This window comes from Pyrgilauda ruficollis, unplaced genomic scaffold, assembly GCF_017590135.1.
Source record: "Pyrgilauda ruficollis isolate IOZ18807 unplaced genomic scaffold, ASM1759013v1 scaffold84, whole genome shotgun sequence".
In the NCBI taxonomy this organism is placed as follows: Eukaryota; Metazoa; Chordata; class Aves; order Passeriformes; family Passeridae; genus Pyrgilauda; species Pyrgilauda ruficollis.
In genome coordinates, this window is record NW_024530377.1 from 1069184 (window position 1) to 1088875 (window position 19692).

The window sequence follows — 19692 nt, forward strand, 5'->3', positions numbered from 1 at the left end:
GGAATTTGAAACCCGGGGAAACGTTTTTTTTTTTTTTTTTTTTTTTTTTTTTGCTTATATTGCACAAAAGCATCTTTCTGTGCAAACGAGCCCTCTCTGATCTTTCTCATTCTCTTGACGCAGAAATAAAACAACTTAAGAGTCAAATAAAAAGCTGGGAACAGAATAAGCAGTCTGAAACTATATCACACCAGATAAAATTCCCTGGAATTATCTGTGAATTCATTGAAACTGTATTTTATGTTTTGCTTCAAGACAACTGCTTTGTTGAGGAGGTAATGTATAGATTAAGACAGGACACTTAAACTCCAAAGTCCCCTCGGAGAGTTCTTTCTGGTATAAATCTGCTCTCCTTTAACTTGGATTATAAACAAACTCCATGATATGCACCTGGTTCTGGCAGGATCTCTATTATTTCGCTCCCAAAAGCTGCTTTATAAAGAGAACACACTGCATTTCAACAGCAATATAAATAATGTTGCAGTTGGGGATCTCTTGCACCGCTTTCATTTTTCTTTCTTCCCTTTTCATCTGAACTGAACCACACCTCTCTAAAAATACTCACTTTCTTAATGAAAACCATATTTTTGGGCATTTTTTTCCCCCCGCGTGTGCATGACCTGTTGAAATGCCTGCACAATCTTTAATGTCAGATTCAGACGACACATGTCTTATGAAAAAGTCTGGGACTCAGCTCTCAGCGGGGCCTCCCAGATCTGTCCCACGTCTTTATGAGAAAGAGGGACAAAACCTTCTGGTTTTGGCATTTTATATTGGAGTCTGCTCTAAGCTAGGCAAGAGGGAAAAAAAAAAAAAAAAAAAGAAAGAAGGAAGGAAAAAAAATAGCAACGTAGAGTCTAGACAGAAGAGATTGGGTTGAAATCTGGAAGCTATTCAGTGAGGCTACGGCACATGGCAGCTTGACTGCAGAAAGAGATCACATTACGCTGCCTAATTACACATGAAAAATGTACACATCACTTTTCTTAAATGCTTGGAAAAATAGATGTTCAGATGGCAACTTCGAGCCAGTAACTGAGCCAGTCGTACATACTTGGAACACCTCACAAATGGCATTTCTAAAGCCTGCAGGGATTTTTTTTTTTGTGTGTTGTGGTTTTTTTTTACAATGTAATTAGTGTGTGTGTGTGTGTGTGTGTGTGTGTGTGTGTGTGTGTTCATAAAACAACTTCTAAAAAAGGCTTTCTAAATTTAGCAGGCGGTTGTGCTGCAGGAGCGTGAAAGGTGAAAATCCAGCATGTAAGCAGGAGGAATGAGGGCCTAATCCTGACTCCTCATGAACCAGTTCAGCCAGGTTTCCTTGGAAGTTTGGGTTGATCCACAGACTCATCTGCTTGTGTGCTGGGAGCAAATGCTGTGGGGTTTAGACCTCCAATCATAGCAGCAAAGACAAGCAGATGCCTGGGTATTTGCAGCACCTATGGCCCTGAGACTGTGTGTTTATATCCTGCCTAGGAAATGTTTAAAAGAGAAGTTTCTCCTTTCTCATGGACAAAGGAGAGGGGGAAAAATAGTCTCATTTATTGTCATCGCCTCCTCCTGACCTCGTGGCTCAGGGCTGATGGCTCCTGTTCTGCCCCACTCCTGCCATGCTCCTGCCATTGATGGGTTAAAAGAATCCAGAGATAAGTTTGATGGAGTTTTGTTTCCATCTGTTTGGATGGCATGTGCTCTTCTTTTTAGCTTAAACACAAATGCTCAAAGACGGGATACAAATAGGGCTTGGACTAGATCATCTCCAGAGGTCCCTTCAACTCTAAATACTCTGTGACTCTGTGGTTCTCTGATTTTGTGATCCTGTGACTGCTCCAAGGGAGAAAACAGTTTTCCAGGCTATTTCCAAAGATTTGCCATTTCAATCCAGCTAACGAGACCCATGGAAGTGGATTTTTCAGGGGGAAACATCGATACGTCCATCTGCCTCTCAGACTTTACTTTTCCTAGAAGACTGATCAGAACAAGCTCCTCCAAGAGCAGAAATGCCCAACCCTGCCCTCAGTGCCACTCCGGGTGAGCACGGAATAAAAAACAATCCCCAAAGTCCTCTCTGGTCTCCAGGCTCTCCATGTGACTACTCCCTCGGAGTGCCTTTGAGTCCTTCCCTCCTGCAGCCAGCGGCCAGTCAGACCTTGGCTGAACTGTTAATCCTTCCAGACAAAGAGGAAAGAACATCTTGTAAAGTTTTGTTGCTGTTGTTATTGTTAAAATGGACTAAGCACGGAGCAACTGGCCAAGCTATCTGGCAAAAGTGACCCGCAGAAAAGTCTTTCAGAAGAAAAAAATTATATTTCTGGATATGGGACTAAGCTTCCCCAGGTCAGGGGGAAGAACTGCACTAATCCAGCTACTCCCAGTTGCAATATGGGTTGTTGAGCTAATTATTTCATCACCGTGCTCTGCAGGACCTTCCTCCGATTCTCCCTTTTATGGCTGGGAAAAAAAAAAAAAAGTGCTTTGCTATTTGCACAGCCTGAGCCTGCTGGAGTCCTGCATGAGAAATACCAGTCACTCGAGAAGTAGATGGGGCAGAATTTGGGTTGGAAATCGCTCTGCTCTGGCCAGGGCAGCTCTCCTGCAGGAGGGAAGGATGGGGGCTCTGCCAGACCCTCCAGGGAGCCAGGTTTGCCATGGAGGAGCTGGGGTACAAGTGGGAGCCACGACCACATTAAGGCTGTTCCCCTTTAGGACAGGCAGGAGCCATTGTGGGCAAGGGCTTCCTTCCCAGGTTAAGCCTCTGCAGAGGTTTGGAGCGGATGGATGGACAGACCCAGCCTGGCCTCTGCTCCTCTGGGTATTTCCCCACCGTGTATTTTGTGTCCTGCTGCGGTCGGAGGCAGCAGCACCAAACTCTGAGAGCCCTTCAGCACAGCAAGGCCTCCTCTTCCAGAAGGGTCAGCCTTGGGTGTAATTTATGAGGGTTGTGGTAGCCCTGCTACCCTCTGGCTGCTTGTGATGAATTTTAAATCAAGTGAATATTTTGTGCTCGCTGGTGAAAGGGGGGAGGAATGATGGCAGGAAACAAATCGCTTCCTCTGGTCATTCCTCTCGCCACAGCCACGCTATTTTTAACAAATCTATTAAAAATTATACAACCCTGTGTTTTCTGGAATCTGCTTTATTGAACAAGTACAAAACAAACCAAGACAGGAAAAACGCACCATTTGGAGCGGCTCCTTTTGCTGCAACTGATTTAGCAAAACAAGCCACAGGGGAACGCAAACGGCTTTCTAGAGCTGCTTCCTGCGGCCATCCCTCTCTCTCCATGTGGAAGAGAGGAATATTTTACCAGCTGCATCACTTCATGCAATAGTAAATTATTCTAAGTGTTTTGGTCACCACAAAATACACTGTCTTGGGAGGTTATTCCCATTATCAGAGTTATTTGTTTAATTTCTTGCTGCAGCCAGCTTTAAACAGCATCTTTTCCAAAAATATCGTCCAACCCATGGGTGTCTGCTTAGCAGAAGGGGCTAAAACTGCAAACAGACCCTCCAGATTTGGGCATTTCCTAGGTCAGGGTCAGCTGGGACGAGATTTTGACGGAGGGAAATTCTTCTTACAAATTACTTTCAATATCCCTGGTCTCTAGTGCATTACAATCTAGAAATTATTAATAAATTTGGAATTCTTAGGGGCAAATGTGAAAAATTGCTTAGTTTGCAGCTGTGTCTAGTGGCAAGAGGTGAGGCTGATGATTAGATGATCTAAATACCAGTGTCAGCTTTCTGTTCACTCAGGTGTCTCACCCTCATTCATTGGACCATTCCTTACCAGCCACTCCTCAACGTGCAAAGACTGAATTTTGTACTCAGAGATTTTGTATAAATGCAGAAGACATCAAAGTTGCAAACAAATGTAAATTTGGACCCTGACTATTCCAAATATTTACATGCCTAACTTGAAATTATTTCAACAGGGTTTAGGTGCCAGAAGACCTTGATGAAGCTTTTCTGGATCAGAAATGAAACTTCAAGGTCACATTATCACTTGTATTGCTCTTTACCATGACGTCCTCAACACAAGAAAGGGGATCTTCTTTTGAATTTGGTGTCCCCACCCATGAAATTTTTGTCTCCATTTGTGAAAGCACACTTTAGTGAGTTGGGCTTGCAGAAATCTCATTAAAGGTTTGGGAGAAGGAGCGGGAAATTTTCTGTTTCTTCTGTTATGTCTTGTCACTACCAATAAGAGCAATGATGTTCATTAGCATGGTGGGTTAAGTACTTGCCCTACTGATTATGTTTAGGCTTCAAAAAAATTGTTAACAAGCATGTTGATTAGTAATCTGGATCAGATACAATTATTATACAATATATTCAAAACCAAAATGTTCTGTATTCTTTGAAATCCACCAGCATGTGTCTCGATGTGTTCCTCCTGTTAACCCTAAAATGAACATCTTAAACCAGATGTTTTGTGAGATTTTAGACAAATATCACTGTAATAATAAATGTATTTATTTATAAATATCTTTTTAGATAATAGAATAGCTTCAATCTCTTGATGATGAAAACATTTAGAACACCTTGCTCTCATATCTCTGAAGAAGTACCTCAGAAATCTCACCATGATACCTGAACATTTTCAGCCCTGGGTAACAAATCTAAAGTAGAAGTTGTCCCATATTTCTCTCCCTGTGGGACTCACAGGTTGTGTGGCTTTTACTGGTTAGGGCTCATTTATTTTTATTTTAGGGATCAGAGGATGAAGTCACCTTAGATATTCAACCGTGTATTTTATCCAGACTGTTTTTTCCATTGGTTTCCTTTCCTACAGATCATTCCAGGAGATTTGTACCTCAATGTGAAACAAGTTATTCCTCTCTCAGAGATGTTTGCAATTTACAGTGACTTCAAGAGATAACAAAGCTGGGGGGTTTTTTTGGGATATTAAATCTAATTATCATCCTTGTTGCTTTCAGATCACATCCTCAGGTCACCTCTTCCAGGAGGTTGCTCCAACACCTGCAGCAAAGGGATCTGTCCTGCACTGGTGATCAGTGATTCCTTGGAATTGTGCCTACAGACTGCAAGACCCTGCATCTGAGGTTAGCACCATGGATTAATCCTGAAGGAAATCCTGGAGGTCTTAAAATAAATAGCTCCTGTATGAAGACTTTCCCAAAATCTGAGATGCATTTAATGGTAAGAGGCCCAACATCTGCTGGGAGAAACCCATCCAAAGAACAAGGAAATTCTTGAATCCAGATGGTCTCAAGCCTGGGTTGAGCTTAAATGGAGCTTCTGACCAGTGAGGATGTTTTGGGTAACTGAGGCCTCTCTGCTGACAAGGTCCTGATACTGACCTAACTGCAGGATGGAGGATAAAAAATTATAAAAAAACAATTAAACAACAACAACAACAACAACAACAAAAAAAAAAAAAAAAAAAAAAAAAAAAAAAAAAAAAACTACAGAAGAAATAGCACCATACAGAGCTTCAAGCATGAGGCAGAAGAGAAAAGTGGTGAGCATTTCAGCAGGAAAACCTGTTTATTCTCCACCTAAAGGCTAGTTCAAGAGACCTGAGGGTTAGGAAGGAACAGTGGCCTTTGCAAAGGCCAAAGAGTGACAGCCCAGAGCAGAGGGATCCACACTGCTCGTGGCACAAAGCCCACCAGAGTGAGGGAGCACATCATCAGCCAAGGGGAGAGCAGCAGCAGGCTCAGGACCTAAATCCCCTTGGCTGGGAAAGCTGCCTGCTACCAGCAAAGTCCAAGGAAAGGTCAGTGCCTGAGGTCACTGGCAATTTTGGAATGACAGAAAGCCCCACTTAACTCTTTGCAGGCTGTTGCCACCAAAATTTCTTCTAAGAAAATCCTCTTTTTCCTAATGCCACCTCTGCAATTTGGGATAAAACTTCCCATCAGCCCAGAGGAGCACAGGTTCACAGTGGGCAGAGGACACCCCTACTCAAATTCTTGTCCCACTGTTCTTCCAGCCCCAAAACAAGGAAAGATTTTTTGTAATATTTACTGGAACCAAAGGCTTTTGCTGCCTTTTTTGCATTTGGGATATCCCAGGAGGGCTCCACACCTCACAGATGGAGTCCCTAACAGGATGCAGCAAAGGTAAACAGACAGAAAATGAGGAATAGCTTATTTAGTTCAAACTGAAGAAGGGCTCTAGGTCAGGAGGAAAGATCACACAAGCTGGAATACAGCCAGGACACCAAAGGCACATCTTTAAAACCTGAAGGGGAAAACCCCAAACCTGTAAAACCTGAGGGGGGAAAACCCTGTACCCCAAACCTTTAATATCTTCAATGAATGCAGTTGGGAGTCATGGACATACTCAGTTTCTCCTGCCCTGTGGCAACTCCACAGCCAAAGAAAAGAAAGTGGGGACTTCTGAGTTGCTGTGGAACATGATCCAAACTGCCCAGACTCCTGCAGGGTTCCATTTGTGCATCCCCAGGAGAGGTGACAGCACTGAGCTGTGAGGCAGGCTGGGGGTTCAATGCAAACAAGGCCTTTTTCATTAATCCTTTCCAAATACTCCATATGGATATACCCTGCAAGAACACACAATTTCTCCCTGGCAGTGGCTACTTATAAAAGCCTGATACATTTAATTCTGGCAGGAAGGTGTCTTTGGGTTAAATAAAATAAAAACAGCCCTCCTCAAAATCCTAGTTCCATGGTATATAGAAAACTGTGGGAACCCTGTTAAAAAGTGTCACTGTATTAAGTTGTGCAGTTGGGTTTCCTTCTAATTTCTGTGTTCTTTTGTCACAATTTAAAGTGAGGACAAGAATGTTTCTCAAACCAGCATTGTGCTGACATTCGACAATTCAGGATATACATCCTTGGAATTTTTATAAAGTGCAATTCTTAAATATTATTTTTCCAAAATGCTGCCCAGAGGAGCCATTCTGGCTGATCAAACAGCCCCTGGAACTGCAGTAAATGCTCACACAGCATTCCTGCAAACAGGGCCTCGTATGAAAACGAAACACCGCAGGGGCACTGTGAAACACCAGTTAGCACCTTTATAAAACCCTGCTCCCGAGGTTAACTGCACTGCAGCCCTGGCAGATCACAGAACTGAGAGTCTTGTACGAGCACAGGGTGGAATTGTGTTAATTTGTCTCAGAGGGTGCAATTGCAATGGTCCTTTCTTGTCTTCAGAGGAATCCAGCTCGGAGACGATGCACGCCAGGAGGGTTTTTATAGGAACCTGCTTCTGCAGGGGGGTGCTCTTGCTTTCACACAGCTGCTCTTATGCCCTTCAATCTGCACAAGACTGTCTGAAGAGGAAATACAAAGGTCTACACTGAAGTTTGCTCTGGGATTGAGTGATCCAAGTGATGTTTCATCCTTACGCCTTGTCGGGTCTTTGGCACGGCGAGATGTCTTTGCCTATTTGGGAAAAGACAAGGCAAACAGTAAAAGGGCTGAAATCCATGCTGCTTCCTTCCTTTCTTGTGTTTTCTTTTGCCAGCTACACAATATTCTCTCAAAGAAATCTGCAAGCCATCAAGTGCAGCAGGCAGCGTTTGCTGGGAGCTGAGCTGTGAGTTCGGTGGGACCCCCTCCCCAGAGGGGCTGGGACCCCCCTCCAGTGCTGCACACACACAAAGTTCCTGCAGGGCAGGTTAACACAAGGCTCAGACTAATCCAGCAGCTTGAGGTTGTCAAAAGGTGTGATCCCACTCCCAGACATGCTCTGGAATGGGGCCTCAGTGCTGTTTTGGAGAGTAAGATTCTTTTTGTCTTTATAGCAGGACTGGAGCGTGCTGGAGCCCAGAAACCAGCCCTGCCCTGGGCTGGTCCCACAGCCTGGTCAGGAGGAGAGGGATTGGGATTGTGCCCCTGTGCCCTGCTCAGGTGAGAGCCCACCTGAGAGCTGCCCCAGCCCTGTCCCAGCACAGGGAGGAGCTGGAGCTGCTGCAGAGAGCCCAGAGGAGGCTCCAGGATGAGCAGAGGGATGGAGCAGCTCTGCTGGCAGGAAAGGCTGGCACAGCTGGGATTGTTCAGCTGCACAGGAGAAGCTTTGGGCTGAGCTCAGGGTGGCCTTGCAGGGCCTGAAGAAGCTGAGAAGAAAGATGGAAAGAGAATATTCACAAGGTCAGGGTGTGACAGGACAAGGGGGATGAGAGAAAGGGAAAGAGAGTAGGATTAGATGAAATATTAAGAAGAAATTCTTTACTATGTGGATGGGCAGGCTCTGGCTGCCCCTGGATCCCTGGCAGTGCCCAAGCAGGCACTGGCACAGGCACTGTGGCTGCCCCTGGATCCCTGGCAGGATCCAGGGCCCAAGGCCAGGTTGGACACTGGGGCTTGGAGCAGCCTGGGACAGTGGCAGGTGTCCCTGCCCATGGCAGGGGGGTGAAACCAGCTGATCTTTAATGTCCCTTTCAACTGAGGCCATTCTATGATTCTATAATTCCCTAATTCTGTGATTCATAGCAGTAGTATGACCTACTCACAGTGACAGCCTGGGATGGTCTCACATTGCCTTTGCTCCAAAATTCTCTCATTCCATGTGGTCAGTGCACAGTCCTTGTGGTCCCCTGGCACAGAGGTGGTCATGCTCCAGCAATGAGGAACCCACAGAGTTCATGAAGGCTGAGGCAAAAGGAGGAGCTGACCCCAATTTTCATAGTCCAAGCAACATTTCCCTTAAGAACAAATCTCTTTGCCTCACCTCATCTCCTCTTTTCACCTCATCCTCGCAGGCTTTTGGAACTTTCAGTTTAAATGGGAACTCTGGAGTAACTCCTGCCCTTAGTAAATAACACACAAGCTGATAAACTGTGAAAAAAGCAGCGAGGCCTTGCCAAGAGGCTTCGGCGAGACATTTGTTTTTGGGAAGGCCTCTGCGCAGCACAGGCCGCGTGCACACTCAATCACACAGAGAAACATTTACTGCAGGATATATTTTTAGGCAGTCTTTCAAGTGGCAGATTTCCACAGGGGTACAGCACTTGTCCTGTGGTAATTAAGTGAACAGAAAATATTAGTCTGGAGCTGGCCTGGCCGATGGTGGAGGGAACGTGTTACACCCAAGTTCAGGAGAGGAGCAGGGTCTCTCTCTGTGTGGGCTGCAGAAAACTGAGCACATTACACACATATTTGGCCACCACCAGCAAGAAAGGCCACGAGCTTCCCTCACACTGAGAAGGGAGCTGAATAGCTTTCAGCTGAGCAGGATGCTGCTTGGCTGCTCCAAGAAAGGGAAAAAACATGTAGGAGTCAATCATAGGTTGGATTTAAAAGGGGATTCGTGTGACAGCCAGGGATCTGAGGGGTGGTGGAAAAGCTGATGGGTGCCACAGCTCATGTGGAGCCAAGTTGCACAGATTGGAGTGTGACACATCTCCCAGCTTGGATCTGCAGTGACTTCAGGGTTGGAGGCTGGCCCTCCATCCATGAGGAAAAAAGACGGGATTAAAAAAAGCCTGGATGTGGCACTGGGTGCCAGGGTTTAGTTGAGGTGTTGGAGCTGCGTTTGATGCATGACCTTGAAGGTCTCTTCCAACCTGATGATTCTGTGAATTCTGTGATTATCACTTAATTTATATTTCTCCTCCTCAGACAAGTATTGTTTGGGATTAAATATTTTCCTTCCTTGTTCTTTACAGTCTTTTGTTAACTGCTAATTTCTCTTCTTTCTTTTAACTAACTGAGTCTTCAACACATTTTACAAAGATATTGAGAATATCATTTATCACTGTGAATTCTGTGAACCAGAACCTGCCAGGGCAGCCTCCACCTCCTCCTTTTGCTCTGACTGTTGGTGGGGTTTTGGAACAAAACCAAGGGTGGCTGCTGAGGTGAGTCCTCCAGCAGGGAACTTCTGTCTCTCCCATTGTCCTCTCTCCCTGGCCTTGTGGATGGGGAGCCTGAGCATCCCAAAAGTGCAGGCAGAGCTGGTCCCTTTCTCCTTAAAGCACATTTTGGAGTCACCAGGGATGGATTTCAGCAGGTACCAGAGTGCTCTGCTGAGTGAGAGGCTCACAGAACAGGATGGGAAGTCATCCACAGCAAAGCTGCTTTGGTTTCTTTGGCTGTTTTTTAACAGGGGGAATGTTGGCTTGGAAATATCCTTCCCACACATCCTCAAGACAGGGAAGAGTTACAGTAGGAGTTTTAAAGACAAACCAAGTGGAACTCAGCCTTTAAAAGTTGTAATTCCTTGAAGAATTCTTGCCATTTTTTTCAGTTCCCTGGGGTAGTAAAGGGCCAGATGCAGCTTTAGCACCATTCCAGAGGCTTTGCTGAGTCCCTGGTGGGGCACTGGCCTGTCTCACACACCAAACACCACATATCTGCTGTGTCCCCTACACAGGGACAATCCATGGACTTGCAACAGGATGGTGGGAGAAGTTTTCATCATGTCTTGACCAAATTCAGTAATTTTACAAAACTGTTCATGGGCTCAGTTATGGTGAGAACTGCTGAAACTTCCACCTTGTCCTATCAGACATGTCCACTTTCTCTTTATTGATCAGAAGTTAGGCAGATTTATCTGGGTGCATGTCCACAAAATGTGAGATAGACCTGGAGCCAGAAACTCATTTATAAAATTGGGTAATATTTTGAAATTGGGTAATATTTTTAAATAGTGAAAATTTCCCACCAAATTGGGAAACTCCCCATCCCTGGAAATGTTCAATGTCTGGCTGGATAGGGCTTTGAGAAACCTGGTCTAGAGGAAGGTTCCCTGCCCATGGCAGAGGGTGAAATAAGATGATCTTTAAGGTCCTTCTCAACCCAAACCATTCTATGTTTCCATGATTATCACTTAATTTATATTTCTCCTCCTCAGACAAGTATTGTTTGGGATTAAATATTTTCCTTCCTTGTTCTTTACAGTCTTTTGTTAACTGCTAATTTCTCTTCTTTCTTTTAACTAACTGAGTCTTCAACACATTTTACAAAGATATTGAGAATATCATTTATCATTTATCACATCTGAGTATCATTTACTCCACTGTGCTTCAGTTTCATGATACACAGAACACATTTATCCAATTGACAGCTCTTCAGGTGAAATGTACCTGCCAAAACCAGAAAATTTAATTTCTAATTTCCTAATTCCATTTTCAGTATTTTACACACACACTGCTAGAATGATACTTTTAAAAAATAGAAACTAAAAGCCAGCATATAACAATTTGCATAAACAGAGGATGTTTTCTAATTTCTTTAAGTTATATTGTTCAAATTCATGAGGCTGTGCTGTGAATAAATATTTTAATATGTCCAAAAGTGAAAAAAAATCCTACATAGACAGCATATACAGAATTATCTTCTCTTGCTGGTGCTGATAACTCCACTGGGAAGTTGTATGGGGCCTTTACTGTATTCCTGAATTTTAAATGGCAAAACACTATCCCACTGCAGAGTATTCCCATAAAATCATTTGACAGATAGTAACATAAAAATGAAATTCAGTCTGTTACAACCTCTTATATAAAAACATAGAGACAAAATGAAGAGATCAGTATTTGTTCTTCAGTTCTAGCCCTCAGGAATGATGCCACATCCTTAGCCCAGCTGCTGGGGGAGTATTCTGTTACCCAAAATGTCCAACACACTGCAGAATCCAAGGAGGGCAAGCCTCCAGCTCCTGTTCTGCAGATTGATCAGATCACAAGTTGCCAGGGCCAGAGAGAGAGTGAAACCTAGAACCAGACTGCAGTAAGCACCTCTTTCCCCTCAGTGCCCTGCCAGGAAGGATTTTTTTGCCCCGTTGTTGTTACAGAATCGCTGTGTAACTCATCACTGCCCCACTTCCCAGAACTGCCATTCCATACTCCTGGGGGATCCCTGAATGATTCTTGCAGAGCTGCTACAGGCAAGAGACAGCCATGGATTGAGGAGAAATCCATGGAAACTGGCTGTGCTGCTGTGCAGCATCTGCCCCCATGTGCTCCGTCCTGCGGTCACCGCGCGGTCACTCGTGTGACACTGAGTTTACATCTCAGCCTGGCTAACCAGGAATCTTGGCAGTGCTTGGAGACTTCCAGCCTTCCCAAGATTAAACATCTATGCCATGCTGTTTCTTGTTTCAGTTCATTTTTTTTCTTTGCTGTTCTTGCACCATTAAACTGCTGAGGAGTCCCTTATCGCTGGATTATTCCCCCGTCAGGAGTGCAGGACATCAGCAGTGACTCCATGTCTGAAGTTCTCCTCTCTCACATTTACAAGGAGATTATAAGCATTTTATTCTGCCTCTTTTTTTTTTCTTTTTTTTTTTTTTTTTTTGTGCTGAAGCTGATTTATTTTGCTTACATTTCTCCCTGATAAATTTTCCAGTGGGGATAGGTAAGATTTTCTTTTGCTACCATTGTTCCTGCACTCTCCACTCCTGTGTCACACCCAATCTAGGCTCCACCTGATTTATTTCAGCCTTCAACAGCAACAGGAGCTGAGCTCAGAGCAGATCTTTTGGGGCAGAACCATGACTGTTTCAGCATTAGTTAAAGGCCAAAGCTCTGGACTGCTAAGGATAAGCATTTCAACAACAGTCATGACAAATAAAGTGGCCAAGAATGTCTAAAAGGCCTTTTAAAATAACAGTTCTGAGCTCTGTCACTTGAATGACTGTGTTTAAAAGCTAAGATAGTTCATAAAAAATATGCCCATAGTTGCTGAGCTATTTTGAAATATCCAACTGAATCCATGTCTGCAGAGGATTATGAAGAGCTAAGGATTCACAAACTGGCTTCAAACTTGATCCTACTTGGCTTTTCTTATGTTAAATATAAGGGTCTCTCCAAACTCAGCTTGGCTTCAAAAAAGATCACAATATAGGGAACCAGAAGTCATACATTTTCCCAGTCCTCTCAAATATCCAAGAAATATCACAGAACTGGCACGAATGTGGAGCAGCTCCCAGCTGAAAATGAGAGGGCAGAAAGAAAATTTAATTCCCCAAACCCAACATTGTGATACAGCTCAGAAACAGACAAATCCAAACAGAAGGTCCTGCCAGTATAGAGTGAATATTAATGCCCCCATGTTGGTATTAAAATCTTGATATTGCAAAGGTTGCTGTAAAACATCCAGACATGAGCAGATGTGGAGAATGGCCACTAAGATAGTAAAAAAAAAAAGGATTTTCACACAAGAAAATGGAAGAATTTGGTTTGTTTACTCCAACAAAATTAGATCTAGGGAGTAAAGTGCCTTGTACAAGTAAATTAGGGAGGTATTTGAGCTCCTGAAGCAAAGAATGGAGTTGTCGAAAGAGAAAACAAACACAAACTGGACACAAGTAAATTTAACCAGGGAATGAGATTGCCAACCATCAGAGTGAAGTTCTTATTCAGCTCTGGGATGGAAGCTGAGCTGGAAATGGAGTTTTTAGGTGGCTCTCAGTCTTTCTGCAACATCAGGCAAAACCTGGTGACTCAGTCTCTTTGGGCTCTGTTTCACTCAATCAGGCAAATAGAAAGAGAAAAAAAAAAAAAGCTAAAAGGCAGACTGGAGAGCCTCAAACATTTTGAACAGATATTTTGCTGAAGTCAAAGCATGGCATCAAAAAAAGCAAGACCCTGTGGCATGGGCTAAGGCTGCTCCTGGCAGGTGGGGTGGGAAGAAAAAAAAATCCAGTTCTGTCAGTGAAAAGATCTTGTACTCCCAGTAAGTAACTGAGGAGAGGAGAGAGGCTCAGGGAACAAGACTGAGGACATGGAAACTGTTCAGGCTCTACCTTAATAACAAAGAAGTCTTTAAGAATTCTTCTGCATGAATTAAAATCTCTGCACAAAATATGCCACAAGCTTAAACAAACACTCTCTTATTTTCTTTTTCTTTTTTTTTTTTTTTTTCCCTCTGCTACACTTTAAAATAAGCAGTGGAGGAGTGGACTCTAATCTGGATTGAATGAGAGAATGAGAGGGTTGCATTAGGGAAAATACTGAATGTTCCCATTCTTGAGGCTGAGATTATTCATAGATGGAGGTAACAAGGGAAAGGAAATTAACTGCTTAATGCAGCTGCTCTGGGACTAGAAATTCTGGACCAGAAAATACCAAGCACACAGGAATGTCATCTAGAATGCAAGCAAAGGCTGCCTGGTGTCTGAGCAAAGCACACAAAGTGCAGAGTGTGCCCCAGTGCAGTGTTCCCAGGTGTATGCCAGGAATCTGCTTACAGGGACAGAATATGGAAAACACAACTCAAAACCCAAAAGCTCCTCCCTTCCCCAAGTGGAGCTGTTGGAGGAAAGGGAGTTCCTGGTCAGCCAGTTTGATTTTGAGCATCTCCAAGGAGGGAAAGTCCAAAATCTCCCAGGGCAACATGTTCCCAGAGTTCTTCCCCACTACAGTAGAAGTTTTTTTACGTTCAAGTTGAATTCCCTTTATTTCAGATCGTGCCCTTTGCCTCTTGTCCTTTCACTGGGCATCACTGAGGAATATTGAACTCCATCTTTTGGGGTCATCCTCCACCAGGAATTTATACACATGGATAAGATCCCCCTGGGCTTTCCTTCCTCCAGGCTGAGCAGTCCCAGCCTCTCCTGTCAGATGCTCCAAGCCTGTACCCATCCCAGAGGCCCTGAAGAACAGCTTTGTTCCTCTATTTAGAACAAACTTTAAATGGTGTGATAGGCATAACATTAATTTAAATGAGAAGATGGTGTGTGTCTTATAATCCACTTTAATAAATGTTTGAGATTACATTGAGGTTTTGGGCTTCAAGGACACAACATGTATTTATGGTTAAATGTTTCCTGTGTGTTAACCTGTCATTGAGGGAATAAATGTTCTCACAGGCTTTTGAGTGAATCAAAACAGAAAGAAACACCATATCCAAACCATTGTTTTCCAGAGCAACTTGCCCCTCCATGATCCAGTGGAGGGATCCATTTCTTCCAAAAAATACAGGATTTACAATTAAAAGGTGTTAATAAATCTCTACTCAATGTAGTCTATAGGGAAATGTTGCTTTCATTCTTTGAAGTTTCTTGAATAGGTTTAAGAGCACTTGTGCAGACTTCATAGGGCCTGCAGGTAATACAAAATTTATTAATAGAATATAGGACGATTTCTGCCATCTGTGGGAAAGCACATTAAGGGAGACAAAGATCTCATCCTTCATATTTCTTACATAATTCTGCAAATGCATGAAGGAATTAACACAGAACAAAGTACAATGCTTTTGAGAGACCACAATGACCAGATTTCAGGGCATCCTGAGCAGCTTCTGAGAAAAACAGCTGAATGATTTCTCAGAGTTGCGAAGTTTAACCCCAGTAATCAAAGTTTATTTAGTTAAAAAAAAAAAGGTGGGTTGAAAATCGGTAATCAAAGTTTATTTAGTTTTAAAAAAAAAAAAGGTGGGTTGAAAATCACATTAATTTCGGATAATGAGCTTTAGATGGCATCACTGGAGACATCACTTTGTATTTAGGAAGATTATAGCTTAATAACTTAAAACTTTATTGAGGTGCTTTGAGTCTGCACTGCTGTGGTGGTACAGATGGAAGCAAAGCTTGGCTGGACACCCAGGGCTTCTCTCAAGCCCCTCACAAGCTCTCATGGATTAGGATCCCAGGTCTGAGCATTCCAGCATTAAAAAAAAAAATAATAATATTAAAGAGATATAGAAATCAAGCACACCTTTAGGAGAAACTTGTTTGAAATCAACAAGACAGCCTAAAAGAGAAATGATTAGTAAATCTGAAAACTCCCTGATTAGTCAGAAGAGGCAACAGAAATTCATGTTCAGGAGAATTCTGAAGGCCTTGCCTCTGTCACATACTGAGAAATTTGATGGAGCGAAACCAAACGGGGTCATGTTAGAAGGTGGGAAGCCCCTCCTATCCAGAAAGTAGTGATGAAAACAGAAACAAAGGGGTTTTTTTCTTTCACTGCATGTTACACATCTGAAAATCTGATCAACACATTCATCACCTTATTTCTGAGGAGCAGAAGCACACCTTTGCATCTTTTATGAGTAAGAGCCACAGCAATCAGGCAGTTATTGTTATGATTATAAGATGTACTCAAAAGCTTAGCCTTTTTGAATTTATTTAGGGTGGCCTGATAGACAGCCTAATTCAGGATTTTACAGAGTGATATCTGAAGTTGAATTTGGATTTAATAAAAAGAAACCAGAAGGAACGACTTCGGAAAATTAACTTTCTCTTACACACACACTCAGATTCACTGTGATATCATAGAATCACATATTTGAGCAAGACCACAACTTCATATCCATGCAGTCAAGTATCATATTTTTCTCTAAACTTGCCACTGCATATTTTAAGAAATGTCAAATAATATTGTTCTTCCTGTGAAGAGCTGCTGGCTGTCCAGTAGTAGTTAAAACAAGACTAGCACCTTATCACAGTTAGACAGAACACTGGAGTGAGTCAAAAGACCCAGGTCGGGGTTTTTTCCCTTTCTGACGCTGAATATCTGATCTGCAGTTTACTTGGTTTTGTGCTGCTGCATTCCTAATTATAACCTGGGAAAACTCTTTTCTCACCTCTGTAAGGGAATTTCTTCACAATAGATGGAAACTGTGACCTGAGGGCTGTGTGTTTTTATTCCACAGTGCATTTCACTCCACAATATGTGTGGACTGAGCATTAAGAACTAAACTACTGCTAAGTCTATGACTGGTGGAGAGAGATGAAAGCCTAATTTCCAATCCACAGAAAGCTTATTAAGTAAATTATAAGGGCTTACAAACTGGTGGTTAATGCAATGAAAGGTTGAACTGTTAACAATTTCCAACCAAACCTATCTTGATTTTTACTTCTCCCTTTGAAATCTCTCCCTGGGAGGGTGGGCAGGCCCTGGCACAGGGTGCCCAGAGCAGCTGTGGCTGCCCCTGGATCCCTAGCAGTGCCCAAGGCCAGGTTGGACACTGGGGCTTGGAGCAGGCTGGCACACTGGAAGGTGTCCCTGCCATGGCAGGGGTGGCACTGGATGAGCTTTAAGGTCTCTTCCAACCCAAACCATTTGTATGATTCTTTTACTGCCATTCTGGTACTTCAGAGAGAAGTGTCCTTGCCACTTGCCCAGAACACTTGCACCTTGGTGCCTGCATCCCTGTACAATACTGCCCTGTCAGCCCTCTGAGTTCTGCTCTTCCTGGGGGAGATATAAGAAATCTGACACTGGCCCGTAAATCACACAATAAATCATAGAGTTGCCCACAAACCCCTTATGTCTCAGCCTGCTTTATCCTTTAGTTTCCCCACCAGGAACAACAGGAAAGAATGCGAGCAGAACATAAAATATTTACTCATGGATATGAAGTGGATGGAGCCTTTCCCCACAAACACATGTTCTACCTTTTCATTGCAGTACCCTCACATTTCATTTATTCAATATTTAGCGAACATACACATTTTTATTTCCTTTCTCTGCTTTGATCACAGAACATCTTCAAAGAATATCCCACGTGCACCGCTCACACGAGTGCCTTCATTTAATTGCTCAGGTAACTCCCCACATGTGCTCACCAGGCTGGGGGAGCTTTTCTGCCATGAATCTTCTCATGGGAAAGAAAAACTGGGAAGTGGTAAATGAAGCCTTTTCTCCTGAGTTTGTACAACCAGGGACATCACGGGCACAACAGTCACAGAATCACTGAGGTTGGGAAAGTCCTCCAAGGTTATTGAGTCTGAGCTGTGCCTTGTCCCCAGCCCAGAGCTCTGAGTGCCACCTCCAGGCCTTCCTGGGACACCTCCAGGGATGGGGACTCCAAACCTCCCTGGGCAGCCCCTGCCAATGCTTAACAACCATTTCCATGCAGAAATCCCTCCTGAAATGAGGACAATGTGACACTGCAAAGGAGCACATTGTGCTAGAGCAGAGCTTCATTGCAAAGGCAGACTGAGGAGCCTCCCCTCCTCAGCAGCCCAGAACGGTCTCCAAAGTGCCACTGCTCTTTAGATAACGTTGTGACAGGCACTTTACAGATTCCCCAGAATTTATGGGCTCACGCTGACACCATTACTCATGCTGAAAACCAGCAAGTAACGGCGGCAGCCCCACCAAAGGCAGCACGGCCAGACCCCAAGTCACCAGTGAGGCTCTCTCACTTTCACTCAGCTCTTTTCCTGCAAGTTTTGCAGGAAAAAAAAAAAAAAAAAAAAAAAAAAAAAAAAAAAAAAAAAAAACCTGATTAAATGTTTTCCAGCAGCAAATTTGGGAAAGGGAGAAAAGCTGTAGGCACTTCTAATGTTTTTTTAATAAGAATTCCTGGCTTCAGCGTTTAAAAAAAAAGCATTTTAGGAGGTCCAGGAATTTTTTTTTCCCCATCCATCTCAAGATCAACTACATTTGTCTTAAGGAATTTTAAAGGCAGCAGTGCTAAAGTTAAGAATATTGCCTTATCAGTCAGCTCCATACAAGCAATAGAGGAGTTGTCAGGACAATGTTAAAGGTTTTAATGATATGCCAAAGCCCTTTGGGAGGACACAAGCTCTCTAAATCTTTTTCTGAAAGCGATACCAAGTTACAAATTACCCACATCTCGTTCCTGTGTTCTCCTTTATCTCTTCCTCCACTCTTCCTCTATGATTGCTGTAGTTTTTGTATTCTTATTTTTTTCTGGAGTTAAGCTCTGATGATACTTGATCCTAGACATATGAGCTCCTTTCTGTGAAAGGGGAATACTTTTATAACCACAGCAACAAACTTCTTTGTGACAGGATTTATCTCATTCCTTTTTATGGTGGTGAGGATTTTTCCCCCTTTAATTACTCAACAGAAGCAAAGTCTCTCATCCTCTCCTCATCTTTATGTACTTTGCTTTTTTCCAGATGGAAGTGGTTGAAGCAAATGGAACAAAGTTTCCCAGCTCCATGTAGCCACCTTCTCTTTTGTATTTGGACTGACCTGTGCTACAGAGAACAGGCTACAGAGTTTGTACTGGCCCCCCAATAGAAATGTCTTCTGCTGCAAGAGCTTCCTACTGAATTATTCTTTTTTCCATATTAAATTAGCTTTTCACAGATTCTGTGAAGACCCCAGCCCTTCCAGACCTTAACTGTGGACTGAGGTCTCAGGTCTCATCTGTTCATTCCCACTGGGGCAGAGGGGCTGGAAAGCTGGGAAAGCCCTGGGGGTGCTGGGGACAGGGCTGGACATGAACCCAGGGGTGCTCAGGTGGGCAAGAGGCCACTGGCAGCTGGGCTGGATGAGGAATTGTGTGTCCAGCAGGAGCAGGGCAGGGATTGTCCCTCTGTGCTGGCTCTGAGAGGCCCCTCGAGGGCTGTGCCCAGTTCTGCTCCTGCAGGAGAGACCTGGAGGGGCTGGAGCGTGTCCAGGGCAGGGAACGGAGCTGGGAAGGGGCTGGAGCCCCAGCAGGGGCTGAGGGAGCTGGGAAGGGGCTCAGCCTGGAGCTGCTTTCTGTCCTCGCCTGAACCCTGCCCTGCCACCCCCCTGCATCCCTGCTGGCACCAGCTCTGCTCCTGCCTGTGCAGAGCACTGGGAAACCCAGGGAGACACCCACCTTCTGCTCCACTCAGAATCATGGAATCCCAGGATCCTTGAGGCTGGAAAAGCCCTCCCAGCCCATGGAGTCCCAGCTGTGCCCCACGCCCACCTTGTCCCCAGCCCAGAGCACTCAGTGCCACCTCCAGGGGACACCTGCAGGGATGGGCACTGCAAAGCTCCCTGGGCAGCCCCTGCCAAGGCCTGAGCACCCTTTCCATGGGCAAATTCCTGCTGCTGTCCAAGCTGAGCCAAGTACAG